This window comes from Gopherus flavomarginatus, chromosome 5 (genome assembly GCF_025201925.1).
Source record: "Gopherus flavomarginatus isolate rGopFla2 chromosome 5, rGopFla2.mat.asm, whole genome shotgun sequence".
Lineage (NCBI taxonomy): Eukaryota > Metazoa > Chordata > Testudines > Testudinidae > Gopherus > Gopherus flavomarginatus.
The window spans coordinates 45,159,924-45,185,571 of record NC_066621.1 but is presented as its reverse complement, the minus strand read 5'-3'; the positions used below and the strand labels follow the sequence as shown (position 1 = coordinate 45,185,571).

Here is a 25,648-nt window from a genome sequence, read left to right as displayed (position 1 = left end):
CCTATATGTACAGTAATTGAAATAAATAACAATGCTGAATGAAAATACTACTGATAACAAAAGAAGGAGACACTTCAACAAATCCCATTTTTGGAATAGAAACAAACTGGTCACACAAATACAACCATAGTGTTTGATATATGCACACCTGTTGTGCTATGTCTACACCAGAGGGGTTTAGTTTTACTCTGTAAACCACAAATATTTGTGTCTTAGATTTTAAGTCCAGAAAGGTCCATTACATCATCTTGTCTGACCTCCAAACATGTGTCCTGGAACAAATGTTTATGGAGTATCCACCTCACCCTAGTATCATCCACTACATTGTAGTTACCTGGCAATCTGTTAATTTGAGGTAAAAAACTACTGTAGATATAGCTTAAGTGTTGATCCTTTATCAAAAATCAGAAATTTTTTTATGATATTTACTCCAAATGTTCCCCCAGTTTCCCACCAACTGTGGAGCTGGTTGAATTTTAGATTTATTTTTTTTTAAAGAAAAAAATTCAAAAACACATCCACAACATTCCCCACCCGCCCACCCCTTTTCAATCAGGTCTAAAAATATTATTGATGATAACGGAGACCTGGTGAAAGGTTAGCTCTAAATGAGGGCAGAGTTATAATAGGTTAAAAAGACCACATTTAGTAAGATTTAGTAGTTAGTTAAAGTTTACATGATCTCTCTTCGAAAACTGACAAACACTATTCCTAATAAACACAATTCTCTTTGTATGCTTATTTCCTCTTCCTCTAGCTCTGTCCTTCGTTGCCCAGGTGATACCAGCTCCCAAGCAGAAACAGTACTGCCTTCTGTTATACTGTGAAGTTCCGGTGCCATTACCCAGAATGGGCACGGCATTCTGTCACTCTGATGGTCCCAGTGTCACTGCCTAAAATAAACCAGGCATTGACCTTTCCTGGGTCTCAAGGACTTTCTAAAGCCCTCTAGCTCAGTCCTATCTTTGGTAACATCAGCATTTCCATAGCAACCAACTGTGATGTCAAACAAAGATTGTGTGTTTTCGATGAGAACAGCAGGAACCAATGAACTCTTCAGAAACAAAGGTCCATTTTTCACACAAATGTCTCTCATGGTGTCTGACGCAACTGCTTTTATTACTGTGATCAGAGCCATCTCATTGTTACCATGCTCTTCTCCATCCATCATATCCAACTTGCTGTCCCCCATCTGTGACTATATGCACTTTAGAGCAGGGACTCTCTTTTTGATATATCTGCATGCAGTGCCTAGTGCAACAGGGCCCCTGATTGGGGCCTCCTGGTGCTACTGTAATACAAAGGTAGTAATAGGAAAAGAAGAGGAAATGTCAGTAACACATAATATACAAACAAAATACGAAGATTAAAGAATAACATGGACCCTGCAAATAGGTTTTCAAACAGTATGGTAGATTGATTTTTAGCCCAAGAAGCTTTGTAAGTGCTCCACTTCCTAACTACACAACATATGCTCATTTTTTACCTTCACAGCATGTTTTTATTTAAAGATAAGATGTATAATTTTATAGTTGGAGAGAGCTCACAAACACTCGATCTTTGACATCCCTTCCATCCCCCAACCAGCATTTCAAACACCTGAATCACAGACAAGCCCTAAGGAATCCATCTCAGGTATTACACAGAATCAATATATAATAGTGGGACTGAACCAGACACACTGCTGGATGTAAAGAATTAGTAGGTTTCTCTGAATGCTGTAATACAAAGTCTTAATGGACTAGTTAAGGCTTCTGGTAACCTGAGACACTACTCCAATCTGTCTGAAAATATCTACCCTATCTATCAATCCAAGCTAGAGCAAACTGTTTCACACTCTGCTCTGTAGCTACAGACATTTATAAAGAGACTTGGAGAAAAAATTGGCACCATTTATACAAAACAAGTCAGTTGTCTCACTCCAGTTCTTAATGAAAATCACAATCAAAACTGAAAGTCCCAGAAGAGAGAACAGGAACCTAATGGGTCTAGAAACTGAAAAACGTGGAGTCTAGAAACTCTAAGGAGTGGTGCAACCATACAAGAAGCATTTGTGGAAGAAAGAGCCAAAAGTGAAAAGCGTGAATCCGGTATCTGCGCTGAGAGGGCAGCAGCAGTACAGAAAAACATGGCTGTGCAAAATCTCTCTTTAAAACTACCACCCTCCCTCATCCCTAACGGTTGCACTTATGCTTCCAGTTATGGGGATGTGGCACATTAGCAGGACAACATGGGGGAAGCTGCAACCTATGATGTACCTGGTCTGTTGATCCCAGAAGATGTCAGTCTCCAGGACTTTCAGCTAACACCAGCACTAAATTTACTTAAAATGGGATTAACAAAAATCCAGTAGGCCAACGAGGTTTCTGAGTCTTATGGGCATCCATTGTAAGAGAAGCTGTGTGGCCTAAAACAATAGCACTGAACCTGGAGCCAGCATCATGTTCTAATTCCTGGCTCCATTTAAAATTTTTGGATGGCAAACTTTAAACACCTTGGGGCTGATTTGCATAGCTCCCATTGACTTGAAAATCTCCAACTGAAGTCAACGGAAGCAGTAGGTGGCCTGCACTTAGGGAAACCAGGCCCATCGTGTCTAAAATCAGGCACCCAAAAATGATGTATCACTTTTGAAAAATTTGGCCTTAACTAGTCTCTGCCTCAACTTCCCTCTTTGGAAAATGAGGATAATATTTACCTGACTCACAAGAGTGTTCTGAATCTCAGTGTTACAAAATTGCTTTGGAAGACACTAGAGAAGTGCAAAGCTTTTTATAGCTGCAGAGGCTGGGATGTAACAAACACCCTTCTAGATACTGAGCTGATCTGTGAGTCTGAACAACCTCTGTCTAGGCATAGAACCAAGTAAACGCCACTGGAAGAAGCTCTTGGCCTGCTTTGCTACAAAAGCTTTCTGAATTAAAGACTCTCTCTCCAGGTCCTAAGAAACTGATTCAAGCATCGCTGATCACCCTACAGGCAAAGAGGAAACTACTCCTTCACCACATATTTGTAGAGAAACTAGAATTTTATTAACAAATTAACAAAACTCATTAATCTTACATGTAACTTATTCACACTGAATAGATATTGGATAAGAGCTCAACACAAATTCTCAAATCTGATTCCATCCTCTCTCTGAATTTTGGGGAAGAGAACAAAGGAACTCAAATTGAAGAATCAAGCCCATGTGTGAGAACATACCATGCCTCTTAGCAAGATAACAAATACAATAAAATAAAAAAATAAAGGAAAGAAAACAGGAATTTATCAGGTGGAAAAGAAAGATGCAGCTACAGAAGAACTATTTTAGGGCTGCAAGAGTTTAGCTGTGCCAGATTTAAAGGGCTGGTGCCAGAAAAGCATGCAGGGGGAAAAATCTATAAAAGGACAGAGCTGATAACAGTCAGAAAACTATCAGAGAAGAGTAGCTTTGATGCTGTGCTTGTGATACCAGGCTGGCTTTTTAGTTTCAGATCTAAAGCTAGATTGAACCTAGTTTTTATATCTATTTCAGATGTAGTTCAACATGGTAGAAATTTTTCAAGAATGTGTGGTGTGATTTTAGTGCTATCAAACCCTTTTCAAAGCTGGTCTCTAGATCTTTATGTAACCGAATATGGAATCCAGGCATTATTTCTCTGACCTATCCCTAAAACACACCCAAGTCTTGGCCAATAATAATTCCTTATAAGCAATTTGACTAAGGCATTTGTATATTTCTGCTGCTTTCTTAATACTGTGGGAAATAAAAAACAAAAAAACTTACTAATGATGGCAAAACCTGTTTTGGAACCTGGTGTTAGGCATATCTGTTAAAGATTATGTGACACTTGCCCTCTGTAGAAGGCATGTAAGGTTTATTGTTTCTGTATAGATCTGTGCATTTCTCAGACTATTAAAGGGCAAGCAGTTGTGTTTTAGAATCCTGTACAAAATCTATCTGCATGTGTTTTGTGTTCCATCTACCATGTGCCCCACAGACCACCTGGCTTGAGTTCTGGGAGAGGGTGTGTTTAAGCTACAGGGATGCCTAGGGGGTCAGCACTCGTAACAGGGACTAGGTAGTTGGACAATGAGGCCTCAGCTCTCAGGAGGGGGGTGCTTGATAGAAGTCTTGACCCTGAGAGTGTGTCTGGACTCTCCAAGACAGGGGAAGTGCCTGGACTCAGTTAAGCTTCTGGAGGCTTAAAGCACAGGGGATCCAGCTGTTGGGTCCCCTCACAGTCTGAGTGGCCAAAAGGGGGCACTTTGACACAGTGGTAAAAATACCAAAAACTACTGACTGGATCCTTTCTTGACCACTGCTCATCCCAATGGTAACATCAGCTCAACTGAACCAGTGTTACTACTAGTGGGAATGCTTAAAATTATCTAATGTATACACAGCCAACATTATACATGATACCTGGAGATATCTTGTGGCTGGAATAGGTGTGTGAGAAAGGGTTTATTCACTGCTCTAGACCAGTGGCTCTCAACTTTTCCAGACTACTGTACCCCTTTCAGGAGTCTAATTTGTCTTGCGAACCCCCAAGTTTCACCTCACTTAAAAACTACTTGCTTACAAATTCAGACATAAAAATACAAAAGTGTCACAGCACACTATCACTGAAAAATTGCTGACTTTCTCATTTTTACCATAGAATTATAAAATAAATCAATTGGAATATAAATATTGTACTTAACATTCCTGTGTATAACATATAGAGCATTATAAACAAGTCATTGTTTGTATGAAATTTTAGTTTGTACTGAGTTTGCTTGTGCTTTTTATGTAACCTGTTGAAAACTAGGCAAATATTTAGATAAGTTGATGTACCTCCTCAAAGATCTCTGTGTACCCCCAGAGTTACAGATACTCCTGGTTGAGAACCTCTGCTCTAGACCATGGCAAAAAGCTCTCCTGTATTTGGCTCTAGGTCTTATAACAGACCTAATATCTTGTACTCTTTAATTTAAGGATCTCAACATGCTTTGCAAAGGCTGACAATGCTTTCAGCAGTGAGGCTGTGTCCTGCATGATGGGGTTCTCCTGCGTGTAGTTCTAGATTATCAAACTATCCTGAAGGCAATTTGTGTGAAACCTCTGAAGGAATCATATGGTATTAAACAGTAGCACATTTGGAGGCATTAAGCAATCTAGGAGTTTGGCACTCAAAATAAGAGAGGTCCCTGCCCTGAAGAGCTAACAGGCTTGCTCAACGGCCATAATTCCCTGGAAGCAAAAGTGGGGGGAAAATGCAACTCTCTGCTTTTTAAAAATTCTTCCCTTGCAAAACCTGATATCTGTATAGGGTGACCAGACGTTAAGGGGAAAATATTTGGACTGCCACGGGGGGGGACTTTTTTTTTTTTTTACACTCACCCATCCGGGAGTTCAGCGGTAATTCAGTGGAGAGCCCTTTAGTCGCGGATGGTCTTCAGCGGTATTTCAGCAGGGGGTAATAAACCTTGCCACCAAAGACAGAAGTACCCACTGCTGAAATACCGCTGAAGACCGTCTGCCACTGAAGGACTGTCTGCCAAATTGCCGCCGAAGACCAGGAAACAAAATATTGGGACTAATGGCGTCCCAACTGCACTCTGGTCAGGACACGGGACAAACACCTCAAAATCGGGACAGTCCTGATTTTATCGGGACGTCTGGTCACCCTATATCTGTAGCTTTTGCTTATTGGCCCTTTATTCTTCTTCCACTCTCTACAAACCCACCATCTCCAACAAACTGATGCTCCAGTGAGGAAAAACCTCCTGGTGTTGGAGGGCATGAGCAGGCTTTTGGGGCTGAACCTACTGCTCAGTCTGTTCCTGCTGAGGGCTTCTGGGGCCTTCTGAAGCTAACCCAGGAGGTGTTGCTGAGTGGAGGATAAGGTGGCTTCAGTGTGTAGGGTGGGGTTTGAGGATGCTGTGCCATGTCTCTTGCTCCTAACCCTTGATTGATCTTCTGGCTGTGCAGTCTCTCTTCTAGGGAGGAGAGAAGTTGGGACTTTTGTAAGCTGTCCCTGGGAAATGTTTCTGGGTTTATGTGAGGAGATGACCTCAAGAGGTGTGGGGAGAGTGCTTGATGCCTCGTCTAAAGGGGCAAGGAGACTCAGCTGGGTTTCTTAGATTGTTTATTTACTGTAAATAGGAATGAGGCAATGTTTAACTGTGTTTGGAATTGGCATCCTGTATCTGTTTTCCTAGTCAACTTCCCCCTATTAAAAGACAATCAGAAAAGCACAGCTTGTCTTTCACTGACACTGGTTTCCTGATGTCCACATGTTCCAAGGAACTGGAATGCATGAACATGCTAGGAAAAGGCACTTCCACTACTACAGTGATGGGGGAGGGTCATATGTACTTAGGTTGCTGAGGAGCGCTCTTCCAATTGTCAGGGTTAGTAACTTTCAGAAACTGTTCTTGACGTTGGTGCAAGCTGTTTGTGTACATTCTGTGCCTAGACCTCCCCTGTCCTCTCCCTGCGTTGTGCCTTTTAATTAAGCACAGAACTACACAGGACTGGCAGTCGTGATGGTGTGAACTGGCTACAGGAAACACAGCCCTAAAAAGCTATATTGCCACAGGTGAGCCCCTCCAGAGAGTCTATGCCCAGTACAAAACAGCATGAGGTGTCCATAGAGATGTCTTATCAACATACTGAAACAGTGACCCATGATGCTGCAGGCAAGTGTGCATAAATGTGGCTCACTTGTGTCATCACAAAGTGAGTGGAAGGTATATTGCAGGGGTGGTGAAACTTACTGGCCGTCAGATCCACCTAGAACAATCTTCAGAAGTTCGAGAGCTGGAGCACACCTGCCAGGAGCCGGGACTCGGGGCTTGAGCCCCACTCCTGCTGAAGTCCCAAGCCCCAGCAGGTGTGCCCCAGAGGGCTGAAGCCCTGAGACCCTCCTCCCTGCTGGACAGAAGCTCCTCCCCGCATCCCCACTGCAAGGCAGAGGTCTCAATCTCTTCCCCCTCACCCCCAGTCTGGTAGGCGGAGAATGTGGGGGGCAGAGGGGGCTTGTGAGCTGCACTGTAATGGTAAAAGAGCTGCATGTGGCTCATGAGCCACAGTTTGGCCACCCCTGGTATATTGTATAAAGGGGTTGGTGGACCGCAGAAAAGAGAAATGAAGAGAGACTATGTACAGAGTTAGGTTTTGGCTAATATTGACACACACATTCACACCCACACACACACCAGAGAGCAGTGGGAGCTAATAATATGTTGCTGAAATGGCAGCATCTGATTCCAAAATCTGTCCAAACCAGTCTTAGGGAAAAACAAATCTGTCCTAGTGAATAGCATGGGGGGATGGGGACTCAGGACTCTGATTCTATTCCCAGTTCAGACCCTAACTTGCTGTGAGATCTGAGCCAAGTCGCCACAAACTCCCTGGGCCTGTCTTCCTCACCTGAAAAATGGGAGTGATAATACTTCCCTGCCTCATTTGGGTGTTGAGGCTAAACTAATGTTTGTGAAGTGCTTTGTTCTTCTCTAGCACCTTCCATCCAAGGGTATCAAGGTGATATTACATTGCCCCTACCCTTGTACGGGGAGACTTTGGCAAACCAGTAAAGTGCCTGAAACCATTATGACTTATTGTTAAAGACAGCCTAGTCGGCAAGCTGTTAAAAGCAAGTCTCAGCTTGACCAAGGCAGGAGGGGAGGTGGATTTAGGGTGCCACTGAAAGGGCAGCTTGACCCCGCGTCCTTCCTGATAAGAATTGGGTTAAAAGTTGCTGATACATGCGTTTTCAAAGAGTAGGATATACCCCAGGAATGTCTACTGAGGACTCAAGGCTCCAAGTTCTGGAAAAACCCACACCTGGTTAATCAACAATCAGAAGGAACCTCTTGCATGAAACTGCTTACTTAACAAGGTTTCTTTAATTACTAATGTATAAATAAGGGGAAAAAGCTTGAGACAGGTGGGACTGGTTTCGGGACTGGCCTCTCCCTCTGGATGCATCTTGTGTTCCCCAGCGGCAGACGGGCTGTCGCTGCATCACCCGAAAGCCACACTCAGGTTTGGTAATTATCAAGGGTTGGGGGTGTTTTACTAACTTGTGGACATGTGTAAGTGCTTGAGACTAAGTAAAGTTTAGCCTTAAGTGAAAGCACCCTCGTGTTGTCCTGTTTGTGCAGTCATCTATCAGTTGGACGGCCGTGTCTCCCCTGATTTATTTCCTGACACCTCCTCGCACAGGGTAAAGTTACCAAGAGCTTTGGGTTGAAAGAACCCAGGGTAACACCCTTTCTCATTTTCCTCCTGATTCCTATTAACAAGTGTTTATCCCAGTATATTTATTAGAATCATTAGTATAATACAGCTTTTGCAAGAGGAAAATAAAAACAATAGTCTTTGTGCATGGACCTGATGGGGACAAACTCATTATTGCAATGATCACAAGTGTGTCTTCTACAGATGGTTGAAACTTTTCCTAGCTTTTGGCCACAAATTATTACTGTGCAGAATTTTCTAGAAAAAAATGTTGCCTGTTCCCTGTTTAAAAAAATGCCTCACACCATGACTGGAAACATGCTCTTGGTGAGATCAAATCTAAAATAAGACTACATAGGACTCCCATGCTGGAAAAAATTCTGAAAAATGCAAAGTGTTTGCAGCCCCTGTTCAAAACTGATAGGAGTGGCAGATGTTCTGTACCTCTGAGGACTCTGCCTGCTGATTGAGAGTTAGCTTGATGGAGCCTGGGAAGTCTGTCATTGTGCTAATTGCAGCTGACCTGATCCTGGAGTGAGCTCCATGCAGGTGGAATGACATAGGATTCATTCCTGGATCAGAGCCTATAGCAAGATCTGAAGGGATAAGAGAAGGTGCTTTGAGAGACACTTATAGACATTTAAAATCTTTTGGTCACTTTTAGTCAGTTTTATACTCAGCCCATTGATGTGGCATCTAAGCATCCTGACAGTAGCTAAAAACAACAGACATGAACAATCTATCTCAACAGTTAAAAAGGGCAAACAGGACAATTCAGGTAATTATTGGCCTGTCTGCCTGACATTGATCTCAGGTAAAATAATGGAATGGCTGATGTGGGACTTCTTTAATAAAGACTTAAAAGAGGGTAATATAATTAATGCCAATCAGCATTGGTTTATGGGAAATAGATTGTTCAACTAATTTATTTGGAAGAGATTTCAAGTTTGGTTGATAATGGTAATAGTAAAAAGAATGAGGAGTACTTGTGGCACCTTAGAGACTAACAAATTTATTTGGGCATAAGCTTTCATGTGCTAAAACCCACTTTATCGGAGGCATGCAGTGGAAAATACAGTAGGAAGATAAACATACACAGAACATGAAAAAATGGGTGTTGCCATCCCAACTATAACGAGACTAATCAATTAAGGTGGGCTATTATCATCAGGAGAAAAAAAACTTTCGTAGTGATAATCAGGATGGCCCATTTCCAACAGTTGACAAGAAGGTGAGGCTAACAGTAGGTAAAAAAAATTAGCACGGGGAAATAGTTTTTACTTTGTGTAACGATCCGTCCACTCCCAGTCTTTATTCAAGTCAAATTTAATGGTGTCCAGTTTGCAAATTAATTCCAATTCTGCAGTTTCTCATTAAAGTCTCTTTCTGAAGTTTTTTTGTCGGAGTATTGCGACTTTTATGTCTGTAATTGAGTGCCCAGGGAGGTTGAAGTGTTCTCCGACTGGTTTTTGAATGTTATAATTCTTGACATCTGATTTGTGTCCATTTATTGTTTTGCGTAGAGAGTGTCCGGTTTGGCCAATGTACATGGAAGAGGGGCATTGCTGGCACATGATGGCATATCACATTGGTAGATGTGCAGATGAACGAGCCTCTCATGGTGTGGCTGATGTGATTAGGTCCTATGATGGTGTTCTTTGAATAGATATGTGGACAGAGATGGCAATGGGCTTTGTTGCAAGGATAGGTTCCTGTGTTAGTGTTTTTATTGTGTGGTATGTGGCTGCTGGTGAGTATTTGCTTCAGGATGGGGGTCTGTCTGTAAGCGAGGAGTGGCCTGTCTCCCAAGATCTGTTGATGTAATATACTTAGACTTCTGTAAGTCCTGGTGGCAGATGCAGGGGAGCATAGTAACTTGGATAGGGCTTTACAGTGTGGCTACTCATGCCTGGGTGCCAGTCACCCCTGCTAACTTCGTAGTGAAGATATACCCTTTGCTTCTGCAGCCCTGGCAGGCAGCTGGGCACCAGGTTTTATCAGGCATAGGTTTTTTCACCTTCCCTGAAATAATATAGGTGGTAGGAGCAATCCAGTGTCTGACTTCAATATGGCCGCTATAGCAATGAATTACACTAGATTGGCTAGAAAGGTGAGAACATGGTCTCAGCAAATGAGTCAGGCTGGAGCAGGTGTCTAGGGTTTCTGGGGAGAACTCTGATGTGTGTATAGAGGTGTAAGGAAAACTGGGTTTGGAAAAAAAAAACAGCTTGAATTTCCAACTCAATTCTTCTGAAGCGGTGTAACTCTATGGAACCCTCAGCAACACATCCTGCTCCCCACCTCCTGCCTTAGCTGAAGTTTGTATAGCAGAAGGGCTGGCACTGCCCTACTCTTCATCCATTTGAAGGCAGCCACTAGGGTCAGACGAGCCACCCTCTCCTCAGTGGGCTACTTCCCCAAAGGTGTTCTCTGTGTGGATGAGTGAGGAGTAAGTCCTGCACAAGCTGGAGCTCAATCTCAGTGCAGGTCCAAATGGAAGAGGCAGGAGGAGACTGCATCTTTTTAAGTTCAAATCACACCAGGTTGAGATGAGTGGCTTTCCCCCAAATCATCGACTCCTGCTACAGACTTCTGAAATGTCTGGGGCAATGCAATCCAAAGTATCTGGTGCAGAAAAACTCTCCTTGCTAACTCATCTAACACAGAAGAGTTTCTGAAATACATTAGGTGATTCCATTTAAATAGCTAAGAAGGGGTTATACAATGTAACAGAATATGTAAATACCAGACAGACCAGGCCTTAACAGTCAGGAATGTGGAAGCTGCTGTCCATGTGCCTGCCAGGATAAAGGGAGCAGGGAATAGTGTTGTAGATTATATTATAAAGGGAAGTGAGCAAATGGGATTGATCTAACTTCAGTAGGTAGGGCATGAAGTGATCATTCCTCTTTCTTAACTAGATCAAAGGTCGTCCCTATTATAACATGTTAGTTCACAAGTCAGTATCTGAATCTATCAGAAAACCAATCACAGGTCTAAAAGCTGGATGTTCTGAGTCCGTGGCAATAACTTTGCTGAAGCTAATAGTTGATGTAGTAAAGGGCTGTGCTAGGAACTGCTGCATTTAAAATGCAGCTCTGATACAGACTTCCTCTGTGATCTAGGTCACTTTGCCCCTGCTTCAGTTGCTCCCCCTATAAATGGGGATGACACATCCCTGCCTCACAGGGGTTGGGAAAGGGTTGATTAGTGATAGGTCGCTTCCTTCCAGACTACATAATTTTTTGCAGAAAGGAGAGAGGGGGGAAGATGATCATCCTGATGATGATGAAAGAAACAATGTCTCAAACCACTTCTTTCTCCTCTACTGTGGTTCTGAGAGGTGAACTCAGCAGCACTCAGGAGACAGATCAGAGGGGTGGGCCGCAGTTTGGGTGGGTCAGGCTGAAGGTCCATGCAAAAGGTGTGCGACCGGGGCTCAACCCTCTCTGAGGGCTGGAGGGCAGCCACACCAGCTACCTACACGCTGTCGGTCCGGGCAGGTCCTGGAGCGGTAAACACAAAGGCACAAGGCTCCGGCCCCAGGTCCGGGGCAGAGCAACACTGCAGAGTCAAAGGGGGCTCAGGCCCTCTGCTTCGGGGCCAAGCAACAATACAGAGTCAAAGGAGGCTCAGGCCCTCTGTTTCAGGGCTGAGCGACAATACAGTTTAAAGGGGCTCAGACCCAAGTTTGGGCACGGCACCAAACACAGAGTCACAAAGCTCAGGCCCTTTTGGCTCAGGGCTGAGCAAAGCACAGGGTTTAAGGAGCTCAAGCCCTCTGGTTCAGGGCTGAGCAAAGCACTCAATCTATAAGTCCAGGCCCGTAGGCTTGAGCACCGGGGAGAGGGGGAGACTGCCACCCATAAGTTGGGGGGGCAGAAGGATGCAGGCTCACCCACTCCACTGCGTCCCAGCCCGGGGCCCTCACAGCGGCAGATGGTCCGCTGCTGCGTCAGTGGGGATCCTGTCCGCAACACACTGACATAGGCTCCAACATGTCTGCAGCCGGACTCGAGTCAGCTGCCCCCGGGCTACTTCCGACCTTCCCCTCAGGGCCTACCTGGTCCGTGACGTCAGCCCCCGGGAAGTCCAACAGCATGGGTTCCTCGTGACCAGGGCTGGGTGGCAGGTCCGGCAGTTCCTCCGGGAAGTCCGGCTAGGCTTGCTCCAGCGGTTCCTCCGGGTAACAGCAGGGACAGGGAGGCTCCAGCGGCTCCTCCAGATAGTATGCCCGGGGAAGCTCAGGCAGCTCCTCCAAGTAGCGGGCGCGAGGAAGCTCCGGCCAGTCAGGGCGGCTGCCCTGGGTCCTAGAGGGTTCCCAGTCTCGAGCTCCCTGCAGCAGGTCTGCTCCCTGCGGTGGTTGGGGCCTGACTGAGCTCTGACGGCCGGCTTTTGTACTTCCGGGTAGTCGCCTGACCCTCTGAGGGGCGGATTCCTCGCTCCTTAGCCCCGCCCAGTCAGGCTTCTGGCCCGGCACTCCCTCTCCCGGGCAGGAGGGGAGCCACACCACCTCGCTACAGTCCACCAGGTGCACACACAAGCACAATTTGCCACCTCACAAATTGGCACGTGACCATGTCCATCCTCCATTTTGGAAGGCAGGGTTCTGGAGTGCAGGGAGCTGCAGGCTGCAATTAACATCAGGATCTGTTGCTGTCATGTTCACTTTTTATTTAAACATTAACTAAGGTTTAAATAAAAGCACTGTGGTCTTAGGACAGCACAGGACCTGCAAGAAACATGAAAGACTCCCTTCAGAATGAAATGACCCTTTCAGCTCCATGGCAGTCTGTTCTCCATTACAGTCACCAATTTCCTACTTTGCTGCCCTCAGATTCCTCTTTCCTTGTTCTCCAATGCCATCCCTACCCTACTTCCTCCTCCTATTAACATTGGCACTTCTGCACTCTAACCATTATGGGTTGTCAGCGCTTACATGAAAACGCCCAGCAGGCAATCCAGTCACTGCTGGCAGCAGTTACAGCACACAGGCCAAAGTGTCAAAGGAGAGGCAACACAATAGCCTCCTCATTGCCAGCTGGTGAATTATCTGACCTCTGTCTTTCCATGCTGGTAGAGAAAGAAGTGCCAGGGAAGCTTCCTGGTGCCCCTGTTGAGAATTGCACTGGAAGCAAGATGTTTCAGCATGGCTCACACAGCCTTGGGCCTCATAAAGTAACACATCTCTTTACAGATAAACATCTAAACTACCAGCCCTATGGCTTTCAATATGACTTCCCTGATGGATGGTCCAGGGCTGCCCAGGATGGGGGCAAGTGGGGCAATTTGCCCCAGACCCCGGGCCCCCAGGGGCCACCATGAGAGTTTTTTGGGGCCACTAGAGCGGGGTCCTTCACTTGCTCAAGGGGTCCCGGAAAACTCTTGCGGGGCCTGGGCCCCTGGAGCTTCTTCCGCTCCGGGTCTTTGGTGGCAATTCGGCGGCGGGGGCCTCCCCGACACCAAAGACCTCAGGCCCCCTGAATCCTCTGGGCGGGCCTGGGATGGGCAGCACCTAAACGTCCCTGTGGGGCTTAAAACTCATAATGGGACTTAAAATGACAGCTGGTGCAATAAATGGGGAATGGACAGGAGTCCTGGTAAGAGACTGATCTACGCTTCCTGATGCCAGTTATATAAAATGAGGAAAGGACTGCAAAAGACAACTTATAACAAGGGCAACAGGCTGTTGCCTCTGATGCCAGTGGCTGCTGTTACAATGGGGGAAGATGTTCATGCCATAGGTGGAAATACAAGACTAGAAGAGTCTCCAACAGCAGTTCACTAACAAGCTTGCAGGGTGACTCGAGCTGTATGCTGCCTTTAGCAACAGAGAGCTTAAAGTGGGGTGGATCTAGCAGAAATTAAACAAAGGCGTAATCTGGCTAAACTAAACTGTCTTGTAGGTGACTCTCCCTTCAAGGATGTGGCTATGTGCAGATAGATTGTCAAGCAGACAGTCATGGCCCCTCTCCTTCAGGTCTCCTACTTGAGTACCTATATAGCCCCTCTTCCTGTACTATTTGAGCACCTCACAGTCTTTAATGTAGTTACCCTTAGTCACAACACCCCTGTGAGGTAGAGAAGTGCTATTAACCTTGTGTTACAGAGCGGGAATTGAGAGACTGTGACTTGCTATAGGTCATGCAGTAAGCTTGTAGCAAGGCAGGGAAATGAGCCTGCATCTCCAGAATTCCAGGTTAGAATCCTAATCACTGGAGAATCCTTCCTCTCCTCCTTATGAGAAGGGGCTGTACCCCTTTTTGCTTTTATATTATGATTAAAGGAGGCCTGAAAATTGTTTTTCTTTTTAAAAAGTAAAATAGGGTTTTTTTCTGCTTGTGTTTTACATTAGGAATTAAATCATGTTTTGTTTTCTTTTTCTTGGAGACTCTGTAACCAGCTGATGAGCTGCTAATAAGATTATAACACTGCAGATGTGATGGAAATGAAACCTGAACAACTGAATGGGGAAAAGAGCTGTTTAAAACAATGTATGCTTTTGCCAAGACTTATTTAATTCAGATGCCTGACAAACCGTTGGGAAAAAAGATCTCTTTGAAAGTTTTAACACCTCTGATGCTAAGAAAGCTCTTGTTTCAATTCTCTGGTCCTGTAGGTGCTCTCCAAGCAGAAATTGCTTCCAGTAATTTTAAAGAGGAAGAAAAGTGCTCTTTGAAACCAATTCAATTAATCAGATCATTCAGGCTTTCTCTTTACAGTTTTGTTTTCTCATTGCTGACGACCTTTAAACAGCTCAGCCAGCCTTAACCTAATTAGATTTTTTGTATGTATCCTTATGGGAGCTCTCAGGGCTTGGGTTCTCCATCCAGTCCACTATGTGCAGAGGGGCTAATGTTAATGCTAATTACCACAGAAGTCACCTCTGCAGGGATGGGTCAGTAGGCTCTCCAGTTTAGTAATTCTGAATGTTTAGGGTTGAGGGCAATGGAGCCCTTATCCTTGTAGGTTCCTGTTCAAATCCAGCCCAGGTCAGTTCTATGGGAAAGGTGGAAGGAAATAGACTAGACAAGACATGGAGCTGAGAGGGGAAGAGGTCAACATCTGAACATTCTCTTGGCCACACTTTGTCAGGCATCTCCTTCCCTGGGAAGTCACACTTTAGTCTGATGTGTCAGACCCTTTCTTCGCCTGGAACTGAAGACACAATGGCAGCAGCAGTATTGGGTCTTGTTCCCACTTGGGGTTTGTCAGGGTGATTCTGACACTCTTCAAATCCTCTTTGCTTTGGGGCCTCTTGTTTTCCTCCAGTCTCCAGAGCTGTCCTTTTTTTTGCCCTGCTGGGCTAGCCCCTCTTAGGACGTCACCTCTGCAACCACTGAGTTACCTGGGAGCTTTGTAACAGGGGCTCCAGATCGATGAGATGTCATCCGTCTCCCATAGGAAACAGCACCTTTATTAAGCAATGTGACAGTTTGCATTGATTGAGTGCTCTGGCTTTTCTCTCTCTGAATCCCCTGTTATCTTTTCTCCCAGTGCCTTTCTACAGGCAGGTTTGTTTCTCGCACTTCTTGCTTCCCTGCTTTCCATAATTTGTCACAGTTTCCATCCAGCTCAGCTCTGAGACGGCAGCTTGTTCTTCCCAAGGCCTCAGTGAGCTTTCACCCTCTGGAACTGTATTAGATGCTAGCTTCCTAGCACCATGTGCTGAGGTCAGGAACATTCCCTCCTTTTAGCCACATGAGCATGCAAAACTTTCTAAGATGCCGAACTGGACTGTGCAAAAGAATGTCCCCATCTACTCCCCTGACTAGCAGAGTGATGTGCTATTGGTCACTTCCTGTGGTTCAATAGCTGGGCTAATTTTCTCAAAGCAGAATAATACCTCCTGACAAGTAATCAAGGACAGATTATATGCTTCCCTTTTTTTAGAGGTGCTGAATTCCCCAAGGAAGCTGTGGCTCAGCAGCACTGAAAATTCAGCCAAATATGCAATGCTTCACCCATTGAAGATAGCACCCACCTCTGAGGTGGAAGGTGGTGGAGCCCAGATCCTCGAAGGTATTTAGGCACCTTACTTCCATTGATCCAACAGCCCCCAGCAGCACTATCCAAAGGCTTAGAAGACGTGAAGAACAACACTGCACGTAATTGAAACAGCCTGGGGAAGTCAGAGTGGCAAAATTAAACTGCAGACATTGGAATTTGTGCATGACACGAGAGCTAATGCTCTTCTCTGGCCAAAACTGCCATGGCCTATATCAGCAGCTCACTTGCCAGCCAGGGCTGTGTAGAGCCCCTGTAACTCCTACTGAAGCTGACAGGAAGGTTGCAATTGCTCAGAACTTTCTAGGACCAAGCTACATCTGCAGAGTAGGAAAGAAATATGTTTTGCCATTTTCTGTGTGCCCCAAAATCAGTGCTCACTGGGCAATTTTGCTTGTAACAACTTGCCCAAGGTTGCACAGTGAATCAGTAGTGGAGTCAGGCCAGGAACCAAGAGGTGTGTCTACATAGTAATGAAAACCCCAGGGCTGGCCCATGCCAGCCAACTTGGGCTCACAGGGCTCGGGCTGCAGGTCTGTTTTACTGATGTGTAGACATCTGGGCTCAGGATAGAGCCCAAGCTCTGCCCCCCCACTCCTACCCACAGGCTCCTAGAGCCTGAGCTTCACCCCAAACTTGCAGGTCTACACAGCAGTGAATAGGACCCTGCCAAATTCACGGCTGTTAAAAACACATCCTGGACCATGAAATCTAGTCTCTCCTTTGAAATCTGGTCTTTTGTGTACTTTTACCTTACTATACAGATTTCATGAGGGAGGCCAGCATTTCTCAGACTGGGTTTACTGACCCAAAAGAGGGTCATGGTGGGGGGTTGCCAGGTTATTGTAGGGGGGTTGCAGTATAGCCACCCTTACTTCTTCACTGTCTTCAGAGCTGGGTGGCCAGAGAGCGGTGGCTGCTGGCCGGGTGCTCAACTCTGAAGGCAGTGACCCACCAGCAGCAGCACAGAAGTAAGGGTGGCAATACCATACCATGCCACCCATACTTCTGCTCTGCTGCTGGCTACAGGCCCCTTTTGGGTCAGGACCCCCACAATTAGAACACCATGAAATTTCAGATTTAAATAGCTAAAATCATGAAATTTACTATTTTAAAAATCCTACCACTGTGAAATTGACCAAAATGGAACATGAATTTGGTAGGGCCCTAGCAATGAAGCAGCCTCACAGCCAAAGTCCTGCAAGCCTGAGTTGGCCAGCCGCAGGTGTTTAGTTGCTGTGTAGACTACCCCAGGAGTCCTGACTCTGGGCTGGTCCACACTACGGGGGGGAAATCGATCTTAGATACGCAACTTCAGCTACGTGAATAACGTAGCTGAAGTCGAATATCTAAGATCGGATTACTCACCAGTCCTCACTGCGCGGGATCGATGTTCGCGGCTCTCCCTGTCAATTCCGCAACTCTGTTGGGGTTGATTGAGTTCCAGAATCGATATAAGTGCACTCGGGGATTGATATATCGCGTCTAGATGAGACGCGATATATCGATCCCTGAGCAATCGATTTTAACCCGTCGATACGGCGGGTAGTCTGGACGTAGCCTCTGTGTTTGCCGTTCTAGCCACTAGAAAACACAATGGTGTGGCAGTTCTGTTTTCTTTTTTCCCCTTTATTTTATTTAAAGCAGTGGAAAATCAGAAGCAGAGCCACAGAGCTGAGTCCCAGGCTCCAAAAGGTTCCAGAGCACAGCATCTGTGAACACATTGCACTGCAAATGACACCACATTAACTGTTACAGGGTTAATCCTTTTCCTGTGTAGCACACTACCAGCGATGTCTGTCTTTAGCCATTTGTCAGTGTAAAGAGCAGCGAGGGATTCTAAGCAGTTCTGCTCTGAACACCCTTCTCTATGCCCAGCTCCCGTACACACATCTACACACACCCTTCTCCTTTGCTAACAGCAGATCACGAGAAGAAGTGAATGGAGCTGGCCCCCGGGCAATCATTTTTCCCAAGGTAAATAGTGTGTCAGAGGACTGGAAGTATAAGGCAAACCCCCTGCTGTTCTGCAGCATCTGTGTTCAGATTTAGCTGCTGTATTATCACTGTGCAACCACCATTGAAGAATGAATGCAGGGCTGGCTGGACTCCCTGCAGCCTTTTAAAGTAAACAGAGAAGAGTAAGGGCCTGATTCTCCAGTGCCTTGGACAGAGTCCTTTACCCTGATGCAAAGTGAGTGTGAAATTCTACCCTGCTGATCAGGCAATGGCTCAAACCTACCCTGCAAAGAGGTAAATGACCACACATGGTGCAAGGCCAGGGAGAGTTGGGCCCATAGTCCCTACAGAGGCCAAGGAGGCACAAACCCCCTGGCCAGGAAAGCACAAGGAGGTTCTCAGCCCCAACTGCAAACTCTAATCTGATGGTGAAAGGAATTTTAGCAAAAATGCCCTAGCTAGGGGCTGCCTGAGTTCCACAACTTACCTTATGTCTGGAACAGTCTTCCCCTCCCCACGCTCCAGCTGAAACTCTCTCCACCCCAATTCAAATCCCTTCTTAAACCCACTTTGTTTGCAAAGCCCTTTCTGTGCTGAGCGCCCAGTGCTGCCTTTGCATTTGAAATGAATGCTCTTGGATCTGAATGGCTGGCCTGTGTATTTTGTTGGTTTGAGTTAGATTGCAAGGGCCAGACTTTCAAAAGAGCTCATCTCCCATCCAGGCACCTAAATTGAGTGCCCAGATTATCAGAAGTGCTCCGCAATGGGGCCTGAATGGGAGAAGAGCCCTTTTGAAAATCAAGCCTTAAGTCCTGTGTGATGCAGGGACCCTATCTCTGTGTGTGCTCAGAACCATGTATGTTTATGGTGCTGTATTAATCATATTGGCATTTGGGCTGTTCCCTATCCAGAGCTAACATTGCTTTAATACAATGTCACTAAAGCACTGGACAAGTTAGTGTCAGGCCAAATCTGTGATGGATTTAACAACATAGGCAGTTGAGTCAATCTCAGAACCCCTGTATCAATCTGGAAAAGCCTGTATGCCAGAATAAATGACTGACCCGAGTTAAATCCAGTGCCACCACCCACTAATTTATTCTTGGCCTTTGGCAAAGTTACTGTGCCATATACAGCCAAGCAGAATCACCTCGTGTCCAGTGTAAGTGGGATGGGATGGGGGGTGGGAGGAGAATGCTTTATTATGCTGAAGCAAACAAACTAAAGAAGAGGTAGGGAGACTAGGGAGGCCTGCACAGGAATCAAGCTGCATAAAGGTGTTCAGTGATGTCCTAATGGAGAGCTTTTTCTGTACATTGCCCTGGGCCTCTGATCAAATTAGAGTGCTCCAGTAAGTATAACTGAGGCTGGAACTATGAGGGGCTGGGGGACTGGATTTCCCCTTGGTCAAAATAAGGAGGCATTTAGCTCTCTGCTATATTGTCATTGTAGAAGGGGTGGGCAGCCATCCATAGTGACTGAAATCCAGGGCAGATAGAGTCTGGGAAGCAGCAGATTTAAGTGGAGGCAGCAGAGTCTCTCCTTTGCCGGCCTTCAACGTTCCCTGCTTTATGGGAGCTGGCACTCAAGATGGGACTAGCATGTTCCACAGGCAGCAGCTGTATCTGAAAGGGAGCTTTACTTTGACACAGCAGTAGCAACAATGGATATGTCTACGCTGCAATGTAAGCTCAGTGTTAGTGGAACTTGAGGTCGTGGACCTTGGGTTTGAAACACCAGGGCTTGAGTGACCACACTCATTGGTGGCCCAACTTAAGAATTTTTGAGCCTGGATCCCACACCGGGGTGCCAGAGTCCACACTGCTGTACATAGGCCCACGTCCAACCTACTATATCCCAGACTACCTAGCACCGTTCTGCAAAGCGTGGAAAAACTTGATTGGAAGTTGTCACAGCCTCCAACACATCCTACTGAGCCGCCATTTTGGTTTGCTTGTTCCCAGCAACCAGAACTACCAATATGGAGGAGTTGCTATTGGAAGAACTTCTCTTGCTTGGGCTTTCACTCCTGTTTCAGGAAACAGGCAGAGCTTCCACGAGATGCTAGTGGCCATTTTGGTGGTGTTTTTTTTTAACCCACCAAAGGTACCTGATGGAGTTAATGATGGAGCAGGAGGAGGTGGACACTGCAGACTTGGAAGACTGAAACTGGTTGATGCTGCTCATGACTATTGGTATAGCAACTGATACCCCCTACATAGACCGGAGCTTCTGGAGCAGGGCCACAAGAGCAGACTAGTGGGATCACATTATCATGCAGACTTGGGATGACAAGCAGTGGGTCCAGAACTTTTGCATGAAGAAAGCTACATTTCTGGAGCTTTATAAGCAGCTGGACCTGATCCTCCAGCATCATGACACATGCATTAGGGTGACCAAAGTGGCCCAGAATCAAATTGCTATAACCATCTCGAAGCTGGCTACCCCAGACTACTACAGATCTGTTGCTAACCAATCTGGTATTGGAAAATCAATTGTGAGTAAAGTGGTGGCAGCAGGTTTTGAGGCAATCAGGCATATGAGTTCCCCAACGGTGATGGGCATAGACAATATCCCTGAAGTAATATCTGCTTTTGAGAGAATGGGCTTTCCAGACTGCATCAGGGCTATTAATGGGAGTCTTGTGCCCACAGTTTGCCCTGCTGAAGGAGTACATGAGTATGTAAACTACAAAGGGTACTGCTCCACTGTTATGCAGGTTATTGTGGACCGCAGAGGCCTGTTTATAGACGCCAAAATGGGCTGCATTGGAAAAGTTCATGATGCCAGGGTTTTCTGCCGGTCAGGACAGAGTCTACCTTCATGGGCAGGCTGGGACACTATTTTCATGAAATGATATTGATATAAGTGGAGTTACAGTCCCCACCATTATTCTGGGGAACCCTGTGTGCCCCCCTCTTGCTTTGTCTTATAAAACCATAACCTGATATTAGAGAGCCTGACAAAAGAAGGTTTAATTACACTTTATGGAATCTCAAGGACAAAAAATGATACTTTGTAAAAACTGAACTGCTATGGGCAGGAGAGGAACGCTTGGATCTTAGAAGCTTTGTAGACACAACGGGGTTAATAGCAGTGAAAAGAGTACACAGAAAATGGTCCAATGGTCACAGATGGCCTACATTTTGCATAAATTGACTACATTTCAACCCTCACCCTCAGGACATTTCACTGTTTATAGGCATCTTGTTACACCCTGGTGTTAGCATGGAGTGGCATACTAACAGGGAAAGCAATATAAAGTTCTTATTTTTTAACTCCCTGGCACATCTTAGCAAGAATTGGCGAGTTCATTTTTAAATACTTGTTTCACTGTTTGGGCTTGCTGGCCTCCATTTTTAGTTCCACGTGGCTGAGAGGAGTGTGTGAGGGAATGCCAAGGCGCAGGTGGGCAATCCGCCATTAGTGGATACCCGTTGCTGCCCATGTAGTCGTTCCTGGTACTCTTGCTAAAACTGAACTTTTTGCTCAACTCCCACCAAAATGTCACCAAAATCTGGCTGTGTTCCCATGACCGGGGATTGGCATGTTTGGCAAAGGATTTTTCAGGTTGATGGCCATTGCAAACGCAGAAGAAGGTTCATAGTGTTTGTAGCTCAGCAGTCAGAATAAAACAGAAGGGTTAAATACCAAGCTGCTGTACTTGGACATGGGGTTGGTTCCAGTTCCTGAAAGTTGACTGGCTGCTCTTGGGATAGAGAGGACAAAGAACACCAGCCTGTTGGATTGTGGGATAGCATTGGCGGACTCTCAGGGCCTGAGTCTGGGCTCAAGTTGCATTCACACCACAAAACTATGGAGTTTTGGCTTGAGTCCCAGTGGGATCTGGGCTCAAACCCAAACTACCTTGTAGTGTCGTGGACCCCAGGCCCAAGTGAGATAGAATTGTGTGCAAATGAAAGGGATTTGAGCTCAAGCCTGATGCTGAGCCTGGGCTTATATTGCAGAGTAGACAAACCCTGCACCGTCTCAGGCAGGGAGGGAGGTAGGTCTTGGGGTTAAAGCACTGACTGGGATGAGGGAGACTCCACCCACCATTCTCCAGCCTTCAGTGAGAGTGTGGTTTAAAACAAACACATGCTGAGCCGCCCTGCTTTACAGATGAGGGTCACTGAGGTACAGGGGAATGTGACTTTCCGGAGGTCCCCTAGGGAGAGTGGTAGGAAAGGGGTGTGGCACTGTCTGGATGGCCTGGGAAGCCCAGGGACTAGCATGGAATGGGTGAGTGGCATAGACCAGAAGATTTAGGGAATGGCAAGGGCTTGATGGCCGGCGTGACAAAGCAGAAGATACACAAGGAATTGCCCCCCAAAAGCTTTGCAGGATTCTATAGGAGATCTGCAAACTACAGCCATGCATGCCTAGCAACACCCACTCCTTCTCCAGTCAATAGTTGCTGAAAGCCTCATCATTTCTGATCACTAAACAAAGTGTCACCCTGAATGAAATCACAGGACTCTCCTACCCGGGAGACATACTGTCTTTGTACATGGCTCCAGCTTTGCTCCTGTCTATTGTGCTTTACAGCATAGGTAGAACAATCCTCTGGTTCCCTTACAGCCCTGGGTCCAGTCCAAGAAATAATCCAACCTTACTGCCTGCCAGTAGCTTCTGGCTCCTGCTCCTGCACCACAAAGAGGGGATGGAGGAACAAGTCATCCGTGGTATGTTGACAATAGTCCCTCTATAACTGGCCAGAGGTTCTGATTGTGAGGACCCCCTCTCTAGAGGCTGGGCAGGATTTTGAGGTAGGCTGGGCCTGCTTCACAAACAAATTTGATTGCAGGAGGACACAGTGGGCACCTAACCCATTAGACTCTTCCAGGCAAAGAGGAGCAGCCAGTAGTGTGAGATCTCTGAGGGTACATCTACACAGCAAAGAAAAACCCACGGTTGGCCTGTGCCAGTAGACTCGGGCTCAAGGGGTTGTTTCATTGCGGTGTAGACTTCCAGGCTTGGGCTGGAGCCCGAGTTCTGGGACCCTCCCACCACGGCTGGATTAACTTTTTATGGGTCTGGTGCCAAACATATTTGTGGGCCTCCATGGGGGCATGGGGAGGTTGGTCCCCAGAGCAAGGGGCCAGCCAGGGGCATTGGGGCTTAGCATGATGGGGCCAGCCCTGCTCCATCCAGCCCAGTGCAAGGGCACTGTATGCAAACCAGAAGATGCCAGATGCAACCCCTGTGCTGCCAGCGTGCCCCTTCCCCTCGGGGATGGACCCATGCTGTGCCACACAGCCCCTGAGTCCCTATGCCCAACAACCTCCCACACAGCCCCTCCACCACAAATGCACAGCAGCATGCACACCACCACCTCTGCCCAGCACCCCCGCTCCCACACAGCTGCACCACTACTACCCAATGCACTTCCCCACAGCCCACCACCACAACTACACAGATCCCCAACTGCCCAGCATCCCATCACACAGACCTCCCCCACTACCCTGCAACAGACCCCCCGCTAGCCAGCAGCCCCCCCCCCCCCACATCTCCAGAGACCCACTTCCTCACACACTCATTGGCCCTGCTGGAAGATGACAGCGTCTGCCAGGCTGAGCTGGCAGCATGGCTGGGACCGGTCCAGCGCTAGGGTGGGGAATTACTCCAGCCTCCCGGGAGAGGCACAATTAGCCAGGCCAGGGTCTGCCCCCGCCCTGGCCAAAGTCCCTCAGGATCCACTTGCCTTGAGATAGGATGACCATATATCCCCTTTTGGCTGGGACAGTTCACTTCTTAAGCTCTGTCCTGGCCATCCTAACTTTTTTTTTTTGACAAAAACAAGGATTTATCCTGTTTGCTCTTGCCAACTGCTTGGGGGGGGTCAGCACCAGCCCCAGGTAGAAAGGAACTGGGGGAGTTAGGGGTCAGCCCCAGTCAGGGCCGGCCTTAGGATTTATGGTGCCCTAGGCGAGATTATTAAACTGGTGCCCCTGTGCCTGATCTGCTCTTAGCAACACAAACATAAGCTTATAGTATTGGAAAACTTGCCACATTCACATTATTAAAACCAGTTTAACTTAATTGAACACACTGTAATGCTGATGGACTAGCACTAAAGAAGCAGCACTATAGAAAAAATTCTGATATGACAGAATGATGCAAATAATATATTTTTTTAATTTATCAAAATTTTATTGGAAATTTATATGAAGAGGTATTGAAACAAAGATTTGTTTTTAATTAAAAGCAATCTTTCTGGCTTTTTTGGCTGCAAAATCAGTAATAATGTCATCGTATGACAAAGACAAAGTCGTGTCTTGTTCGATCGCAAGAACAGCAAGACCAGTAAAGCGTTCCTGACTCATTGTAGAGCGGAGATAGTTTTTAATGAGCTTTAGTTTTGAGAGACTCCGTTCTCCTGATGCTACTGTTACAGGAATTGTCAGTAGAATACGAGTGGCAATGTACACATTAGGATATATGTCAACAGGTTTGCGGGTATGAATAAACTGTACAATGTCCATCACCGATTTTGCATGTGGCAACATTGATGACAGTGTACTCAATTCTTCGTACAGTTCAAGTCCATTTAAATCAAAACTATCACCATGCTTCAGGAGGCTCTCTAGATTCTTGCACTTTGTCATTAGTTGCTCTTGTTTTCCTGTTTTGTTGAATTTAGTTATGTCATACAAAAATCCAAACTGTTCACGGTGTACTTGCAAGGTATTAAACCTTTCATCAGCAGCAGATACTGCTTTATCCATCACAACATTAAAAAATTCAACCTCAAATTTCTTTCTGGATCGTCTATGGGCATGATCTGCTGTACAGATTCTTCACAAAGAAGTGTCCCTGGCCTTTTTAACTCATATTAACTATGTATTTACTTTATGAAAGTTGGAGAAAACATTGTGAAAACGTAAAACATTGGCTGCCCAACTTCTGGGCTGGCAAAAGTTATACTGACTCACAAGGGAAAAAAAAAGCAGGAGAATCTTAGTAGAACATATGGTCACTCTATACCAGGGGTCGGCAACCTTTCAGAAGTGGTGTGCCAAGTTCACTGTAATTTAAGGTTTCTCGTGCCAGTAATACATTTTAATGTTTGTAGAAGGTTTATCTCTATGTCTATATTATATAAATAAACTATTGTTATTATCTGAAGTCTTGGCCACCGGTCCTGCTCAGGCCACTGCCAGCTGAGTAAATGAAACCCCAAACCAGCAGCGGGCTGGTGGCTGGAACCCTAGACAAGGATCCCAGGCCCTGCTCAGCCCGCTGCTGGTCTGGGGTTCTGACCACCAACTCCTGCCAGCTAGGATCCCGGCCGCCAACCCCGCCTCAGCTCGCTACCAGCCTGGGATTCTGCTCACCCAGGCTGGCAGGAGGCAGAGTGGGGCTGGCGGCTGAGCTCCTGACTGGCAAGGGGCCGGCAGCCGGAACCCCGGAGTAGCAGTAGGCTGAGTGCTGCTGGCACCCCAGACTGGCAGCAGACTGAGCCACTCA

General features: G+C 46.3%; 1 long non-coding RNA gene across 1 annotated transcript; it reads right to left on the bottom strand.

The window, feature by feature from the left end:
* Positions 1–626: 626 nt before the first annotated feature.
* LOC127051118 (uncharacterized) lies at positions 627–23,644 on the bottom strand. The gene is made up of 2 exons (XR_007774399.1): positions 22,665–23,644; positions 627–1,291 (listed from the first exon to the last, which is right to left on the bottom strand). It is a non-coding gene; the product is annotated as an uncharacterized LOC127051118 (long non-coding RNA).
* Between the last annotated feature and the right edge of the window lie 2,004 nt (positions 23,645–25,648).